Source organism: Panthera leo, chromosome B1 (assembly GCF_018350215.1).
Source record: "Panthera leo isolate Ple1 chromosome B1, P.leo_Ple1_pat1.1, whole genome shotgun sequence".
NCBI classification, from domain to species: domain Eukaryota; kingdom Metazoa; phylum Chordata; class Mammalia; order Carnivora; family Felidae; genus Panthera; species Panthera leo.
This window is the reverse complement of record NC_056682.1, coordinates 45,881,355-45,889,729: the sequence shown is the minus strand read 5'-3', so window position 1 is coordinate 45,889,729 and position 8,375 is coordinate 45,881,355. Positions and strand designations below refer to the sequence as shown.

Below are 8,375 nucleotides of genomic sequence, written 5' to 3'. Positions count from 1 at the left end.
AGCTTGCTGGAAACTGGCAGCGTTTGTAGCAAACCTTTGTGTTTATGCCTGTATCAACTTTTTACAAAACACCTATTTAAAAGCTAGTCCTTGCTTTCCAAGCTTTGCAAATCCCACAAAGAGATTATCGCTGAGATAAACAGCAGTATCTTAAATGACTCCATCTGCCAATGGATTAAACACACTCACATGCATACATATAGACTTGCCACAGCAACACATTTACATAAAATAAGAAAACCTCTTCTTCCAGAGACCTATAGCCTCAAAGCCCTAAAATAATGTTCCATGGAAAAAAACACAAAGTTTTATAAAGATGCTTTGAACAACTTTTCTTTTTTTAAAATTTTTGCAAAAGACCTTACTTCTCAGTTCCAAAAAAAAAAGCGGGGGTGGGGGGCAGCTTCTGGGTGGCTCAGTTAAGCTTCCGACTTTGGCTCAGGTCATGATCTCATGGCTCCTGAGCTTGAGCCCCACGTCAGGCTCTGTGCTGACAGCTCAGAGCCTGGAGCCTGCTTTGGATTTTGTGTCTCCCTCTCTGTCTCTGCTCCTCCCCCGCTGGTGCTCTCTCTCTCTCTCTCTCTCAGAAATGAATAAATTTAAAAAAATTTAATTTAAAGAAAGGCAAAATTACTAGGAACAAGGTTTTTCTCAGGCACTCCTATGAAAGTCCGTATGCTGAAATGGTAAATCGCTATTATAATTCCCTTTATGAAAGTGACTCCATCTGAAAAGTAAGTGTTCTGTTGTTAATCTTTCATTTCTGACACTTCTCTGAAAGAAGAGCCAACATAAAAACAAAAAAAACAAAAAAAACACAAAAAACTCTGCAACTCAGACCCCTGGGTGGCTCAGTCAGATAAGTATCTGACTTCAGCTCAGGTCATGATCTCATAGTTCATGGGTTTGAGCCCTGCGTCGGGCTCTGTGCTGACAGCTCAGAGCCTGGAGCCTGCTTTGGATTCTCTGTCTCCCTCTCTCTCTGCCCCTCCCCTGCTCACATTCTGTCTTTAAAAAGTAAATAAACATTAAAAAAAAAATTTAAAAATTCTGTAATTAGATTTTTTTAAGTTTATTTATTTATTTATTTATTTTGAAAGAGGGAGTACGCACAGAGGAGGAGCAGAGGGAGAGAGGGAAAGAGAGAATCACAAACGGGCTCCGTGCTGACAGCTGGAACCCACAAACAGTGAGATCATGACCTCAGCTGAAATCAAGAGTCCGCTGTCCGCAGCTGAGCCACCCAGGCACCTCTGCCATTAGATTTTACAGACACATGGGATTACAATTTTTGAGCTGGTGGGAAGCATTGGGATAATTCAGAAGCTCTTCATGGAGGAGATGAGAATCCAGGTCTGAGAAGGGCAGGTCCTGCTGCTGCCAGCTTCCTGGCTTCTAGTGAGTTCACTTGGCTGACAGTGGGATACACTGTCCAGAGCCCAGAGAGAGGCCACTTGACAGGAGGGTGGAAAGTGCCAGACAGTGGAATAGTCTGCAGTTTTGAGAGCAAACTTTGTTTTTTTCCTGGTGCACAGAAGAACTCTGCCTTGTCTTTCCAGGTTAAAAAAAAAAACAGTGTATCACCAAAGAGCACATTATGTCTAGAAAGCAATCTTCAAACTTTCCTTGAAGAGCGAGCTAAGCTTATGTCATATTTGCCTTACCTGGAAAGGCACAGATTACAAGATGTTTGTTGCATATTCAGTGAGATGGGTGAGAGGGAAATTTGAAAGTACACCTGCGTTGAATCGGAGATCTTTGTATACCCAAGGGTCCCTCAGGTGCGGCTCTTCTAAGGTAACTTTTTCCTAGCATAAATTGAAGGAAATGAAAAGGAAGTTTACACCCAGAGACCATTTTTCTGGTCTTCAGGGTCTTTCTGCCAACGTTTGTGCCCTTTTTTCTTACCCATTTTATCTAGCGCAATATGAAGCAAGTATAAGAATTTTAAATGCGCAAATGTCTTTACAAGTGAGCCAAATAATCTTGGAGCACAGGCTATGTTTTCAGTAGGGAGGATACAGGTACACATTCTAACATTAATCCTTTAAACCTGTATGAATGTAATCAATCAATCTCTTCCAATTCTTTCCTTTTTGACTCCATTTTCAAATCTCAAATCTCATCTCATCAGCACTTTATTTGCAAATACTATATTTGCTTCTGAGTAACCTAAATAATGCAGCATATATATGTCCAGAAAGCATAGCCCATGGTGGAATTGATGTAAATCAAGCGAATCCAGGCGGAGGCCACCTTCGATGATTCCCTGGGGGCTGGAGCTAGTTCCACATAGGGCCAAACTTCAATGCTATTTATACGAACATAATGGAGAGTGTATCATCTCAAAACCACAGAGCCAAAAGACAAATTCTAGAAAAACCAGGCTATGTCAATATGGGGGAAAAAAAACCCTGATAGATTCGCTTCTCTTTTGAGCCAGCTGGTCTCCCTGGAGAACTAATGACCAATAACATGGACTTCGGGTGCATTCTCTATTCTTCTCTTGCTCAGTCCCTCAAAGGAGATCCTTGGCACCATCGTCAATGCTTGTCACCTCATTTATCAAGGTAACATTCTGTGGACAAAGAGAGTATTGGGTATAGAAAGCAATCTCCAAACTTTGCCCAAAGAGAGAGCCAAAATTATACCTACCTTTTCTTCCACTTGAAACTTTCTTCTTTTCTCTGTTCCTTTATTTCCTGAAGAAGCACACTCCTTCTGTCCTGTAGTCTCACACCACTCTTCCACTTTAGACGAAAACCAATTTTTTATGTCAACCACTAAGCCCAGTGATTTTAGAACTCTGCACATGGTAACCATAGGAATTACGCTCCCCTGTCCTGGCACACAGCTCTCTGTTTCTCCCTCATCAGTTAAACCTCCAATCAAGGCCAGTAGTCTGCAAAGAGATTACTCACACATGCACAAGAACCGCTTCTACAAGGTGGTTCAGTGCCCTTTTTCTTTAGCAATTCAAGTGTATCTATTATTTTCCCCCCTCGGGAGAAGCATCCTGTCTTCCAGCTTCCCATCAATGATGACATCCCCCTCCAGCCACTATGGAGTTGCAAGACATGTCCTCATTGCCAGGTAATTATTTCCTCTAAAGATAGTGTAATCATTAACATCTTCCTAAATCTAATTACAGATCAGTTCCTAGGTAATCTATTACATTGGACATATACTCAAATTCGCAATGATTTCCCATCTTAGTATACTTTTCTCCTAATATTTTTTAACATGACAAGTGACATGGTCCCATTCACATTTATTTCAAACGTGTTAGGCATTCTATCGAGATAAGTGGGCAGATAGATAGATAGATAGAGAAACAAAAGTCCATTCATCCTCTCCCCTGAACTGCAACCCTTAGGATATTCCTAACTTTATGTTTCCACCACTAAGTCCCCTGCTTCCTTGGACAGTTAATAACAGAGAAAGGTAGGCATTGAGTTCCTAATGAGTCAGAGATGTGTTTTATTTAAAACTCCAATTCATGCCTTTGTATTTTTTGGTCTTTTGAATAAAAATAGGTAGCCTAATTTGCACATTCTTTCAGTGCTTTCCATGTATCTCTGCTCTTCCTTGGCATTCTGCTGAATATGCACCTCCGAAAGAATTCAAGGCTTCCTTGGCATGATTTTGATGAATAGGAACCTATGAGGCTTAATAAGAGGCACCAAAATGGACAGGCACCTAAGGGGAAAAACAGGTCTGTGTTGATGGATGTCTTTCCCAGGGGAGCGGGGCACTGCTGAGATGCCGCTTTTCCAGCAAGTGGTAAAACGGAAAGATAATTCAAGGCAACACATGCAAAGGCAGGATGTGCAATGTTTTTTCTCAGCAGCAGCGAGTGTGCGGAAAGAATCAGATAAGCAGCTGCTTCGCAGGGTGCCAAAGGGACAGACAGCAGAGAAGAAATGTGCCAGCCCAGAAAGGACGGCTTGGAATGGAAACAAGAAAATTACCGTTATCACATCAAGTGATGTTCCAAGGTGAGCTTTATCTACGCATTTATTATTGTACTAAACTCCCACCAGGACATTAGGTTTTGGTGTTTCAGTTTATTTTTTTAATACAAAAAAAAAAAAAATCAGGGCTTTCTAATCTTTATGTTCAGAGAAAACCAAAAGGTATCATAGCAACTCTTTTCTTATGAAATTAAAAGAGACCCCCCACAGAAGATGATGTCTTAACAACATCAGCTGGGTTCATTGGTTGGGGGGTGCTGTTGCTGTCTGTGGTCGATCTATCCACTGAGTTTTTCCCCACTTGGACCTGTTGGGCTAACTCTTTTTGGAAGATAGAAACACAACTTTTTTGGAAGGGATACTTGGTTTTTGTCCACCCCATTCTGCCAATTTCTTTTTCTTTCGTTGTTCTCTCTGACAGATTGGAAACTTCCTAAATTTATGTGGGTTTGAGTTTCATGGGTTGTGTATTAAACGTGTCTTTTTATTCTGCTGCTTTGACATCCGGGACCTTGCCTGACCCTGGAGGGACTGTGTCTCCCAGCGCTAGCCAGTTCCCGGAGATAGTAAATGACTTCCTGTGAGCCCACCGTTTCTGTAAAAACGAATCAACCCAGAGTTCGCACCCCCAAAGACCTCCTCTATCAGACACTCCCCTCAGGGCTACTATTCACCTGCCTTCACACCCCCAACCCACCTCCCACCCCCACCCCCAGGGCCAGGTACCACACAACCAGGCTCCTATGACCCAGAGCCTGCTGAAAGTATCCAGCCTGGTCAAACTCAAGCCTACCACACCCATTCCCTTCCTACAGAAATGATAATAAAGGCTCTTGCCCATAGTTTCTCCTCACTCCCACTGCCTCTTGACATATCTGAATAATAATAAAACCTGTATTTAATTTTTTTTTTAACGTTTATTTATTTTTGAGACAGAGAGAAACAGCATGAACGGGGGAGGGTCAGAGAGAGCTGGAGACACAGAATCAGAAGCAGGCTCCAGGCTCTGAGCCATCAGCCCAGAGCCCAACGCGGGGCTCGAACCCACGGACCGCGAGATCATGACCTGAGCCAAAGTCAGCCGCTTAACCGACTGAGCCACCCAGGCGCCCCTAAAACCTGTATTTTAAAACAGGCTGTTGTAGACTTCTTTTCATTTCGTATTTGTCCTAAGTGACAATGAAAAGGAGAAGGGTCTTTGTTAGTTACAGGTAGCCTTCCTCACCTCTCTACATAAAAGAAACTCTTCCAACGGAACTTACTTTCCAAAACCCCATTCGAAGAGCGAACTTGCATCTACTATGTAGAATCTCCTGAAGAAATAAAATACTGGTGAGCCACCCCTCTCCCTTGCCCAGTTTTCCCTTCATCTTCATCTGCAATCCTACAAATAGGAAAAAAATAAGAGAGCACAGGATGCCAGAAGAAAAGCTACTTTGGAAGGCTAGTTAGGGTATGTTAGAGGCAAGCACATTCTAAAAAGCAACCAATGTAACTGTACCTATAGTTGCTTCATCCAGGGGAGCAACATCTCTTATAAAACCCATGCATTATGTATGCATGAAGAACAAAGAATATGCTGTCTACAGGAATTACTTCTACACATCACCTTTCCACCCTCCCTCACCCCACCCCTTTAGAACAGTGTCTACAGGGGCGTCTGGGTGGCTCAGTCAGTTAAGTGTCTGACTTTGGTTCAGGTCATGATCTCACGGTTCGTGAGTTCAAGCCCCATGTTGGGCTCTGTGCTGACAGCTCAGAGCCTGGAGCCTGTTTTGGATTCTGTGTCTCCCTCTCTCTCTCTGCCCCTCCCCTGCTCACACTCTGCCTCTCTCTCTCCAAAATAAATAAACATAAAAAAATTAAAAAAGCACAACAGTGTCTACATACCAGATGTGAAGCTTGTCCAGTTACCATGGGAACCAGAGATTTGGTAGGTGTGCATACATGGATGGTAAATTTTAATCACTTTCACAGGAGGAAGCATATATCGATAGAGTCGTTTGCCTAAAGAAGAGTACTACTTTAAACTTGAAACAACACCACAATAGACCAAATTCGTACTTTAGGCTCTTGAATTTTTTTATCTATTACTTTTACTTGTACTGAGTAATTTTATAAAACCACATTCTAGATTTTATGGATTCAAATTAGAAAGGAATATGGTCCCTGACCCCAAAGGGCTCATGGCTCTTGAGGTCTGTGTATGTCTACTTTCGCTCATAGTTATGAGTACAGTCACCCTGTTATGAGAAATATCAATAGGTCAGGATAGAACAGTGCTGAGGGTCTCCACAAAAGGATTTAGAGGATGATTCAGAGAAATTGGATTCTAAAAAGTAAGGGGAGGTTGTTATTAGAGGGGAGGAAAATTTTTCCCTCTACCTTACTGAGTTCTTTTGGCTGGTCTACTAATCAAATTGATGTAAGACAGATTAACAGCAGAAAAACAAGTCTAATTATGTAAATATAGGAGCTCCCTAAAAAATATGAGACCCAGGGACAAATTGGTAAGTTGAGGCTTACATGCCATCCTATGTTAAGGAATTGGGAAGGGGCCTGGGGCTTCAAAGAGGAGGAGGCTAATTCACAGGACAATGAAAAGAAGCAAATGTGTGGTAATTCGATGTTTGCCCTGCCAAATGGGTGGGTCTTCAGATAGAAATTTATCTCTGGTAGGAGTTCTCTTTCTGGGCCAGGCCCACTATCTAAATTATTTTTAGATAGTTAAGAGAGAGGTAAAGTGTTTGTAGAGTCTTCTCAGTCTTGACTGCCTTCAACTCAAAATAATCCATGTGCCAAAGTGGTATATATAGGGGTCAGATATTTTGCTCCCCATCATTACGGACTCAATTGCGTCTTCTTGCATCCCTGGATTAGTGTCTTTAAGGAGGTAATTAACTGAAGTCAAAAGAGTGATACTGTAATCTAATAAGACTGGTGTCCTTATAAGAAGAGGAGGGAACACCATGAGCGCATATGTACAGAGGAAAAACCGTGTAAGGATACAGTAAAAAGGCAGCCACCTGTAAACCAAGGAGAGACAGATATCTTAGAAACCAGTGCTGCTGGCACCGGTTCTTGGACTTCCAGCCTCCAGAACTGTAAGAACATTAACTTATGTTGTTTAAGGCACCCAAGCCGTGCTGTTTTGTTTTGGTAGCCCTCACAGACTAATACAGATGCTAATAGGCAAGGATAGAAATGTAGCCTTAGAGGATGTGGTGCATATACCTTACGGAAGGAACAGCATTTCAAAGCCATTCAAGAGCCTGTGATTTCAGCGTCTGTTGAGAGGTTCAGTAAGGCAGGAGCTCAAGGGAACTGGAAAAAACTGTAAATGAAAAAAAAAAAAAAGACTGTTGAAATGCTTTGGAAATGTCCTTGAACCTGAAATAAGCAATTTGCAACTAACTGTGTCTCTAATACAGAAATGTTGAGTAGCAGAATGGAATGATTGTATTTTAATGGTTTCTTTTGGTGGATATGGTGATGATACAATGGGCAGCAAGATAGAATGCAATGGAAAGAGGGAGACTAGGAGATTGGAAGTATGTACAATAAATCAGGTGAGGGATGATGGAGGGAAAAATGAGGCTGGAGGAGTGGAGGAGGGAGATAAATTTACACTTGATACTAGACTTTGAACTTGAGAATCATAAGTCACTCTAATTCTTCCTCTGGAGGTCATTTTATTTTTCTCCTCTGACTATCATGAAGGTCATATATTTGTCCTTCTGTTTAGTCAATCATGATATTTAGGTAAAGTTTTCTTGTTTCTACTCCTCATGATCTTTAAGTTCTCTGAACCTGAGGATTACAAATTTTAATCAGTTCTTAAATATTCCAGCCTTTCTCTCTTGGTCTCCCATTGTTTCTCTCTCCTCCTTCTTGAGTTCAATTAAACATATAATAGATCTTTCTACATCTTTCATAGCTCTTAATCTCTCTCTCTGTCTCTCTCTCTTTCTTTCTTTCTCTCTCTGTATCTCTCTCTCTCTCTCTCTCTATATATATATATATATATATATATATATATATAAATGTCTTTTATATATATTTTAATATCTTTATATATCTATATATATCTTTGCTCGTGTTTTCTATATTTCAGTCTTGAGAATTTCTTCAAAACTATTATCCAGTTCCCTAATTTTCTCTTTTGGAGTATCTAATCTCCTGTTTAGCCCTTTTATTGAGGTTTCAATGTCAATTATATATTTGCTTTGTAAAAGTTTTACTTATTTTTTTGAAATCTACTTAATTTTATGGTCGATTGTTTTTTATTCATATTTTTAAATCCACTCTTTTATGTTTTTAAATATTTTAAATACACTTAGTTTATATACTCTACTTATTAAGCTCAATATTTCGAGTCCCTATTTTTTTTTAAATTTTTGA

General features: G+C 40.7%; 1 long non-coding RNA gene across 1 annotated transcript; it reads right to left on the bottom strand.

Moving 5' to 3' along the window:
- Window positions 1-2,188: 2,188 nt before the first annotated feature.
- Window positions 2,189-7,295, bottom strand: LOC122217631. Its single transcript, XR_006201599.1, has 3 exons — window positions 7,209-7,295; window positions 5,865-5,981; window positions 2,189-2,578 (listed from the first exon to the last, which is right to left on the bottom strand). It is a non-coding gene; the product is annotated as an uncharacterized LOC122217631 (long non-coding RNA).
- Window positions 7,296-8,375: the final 1,080 nt, after the last annotated feature.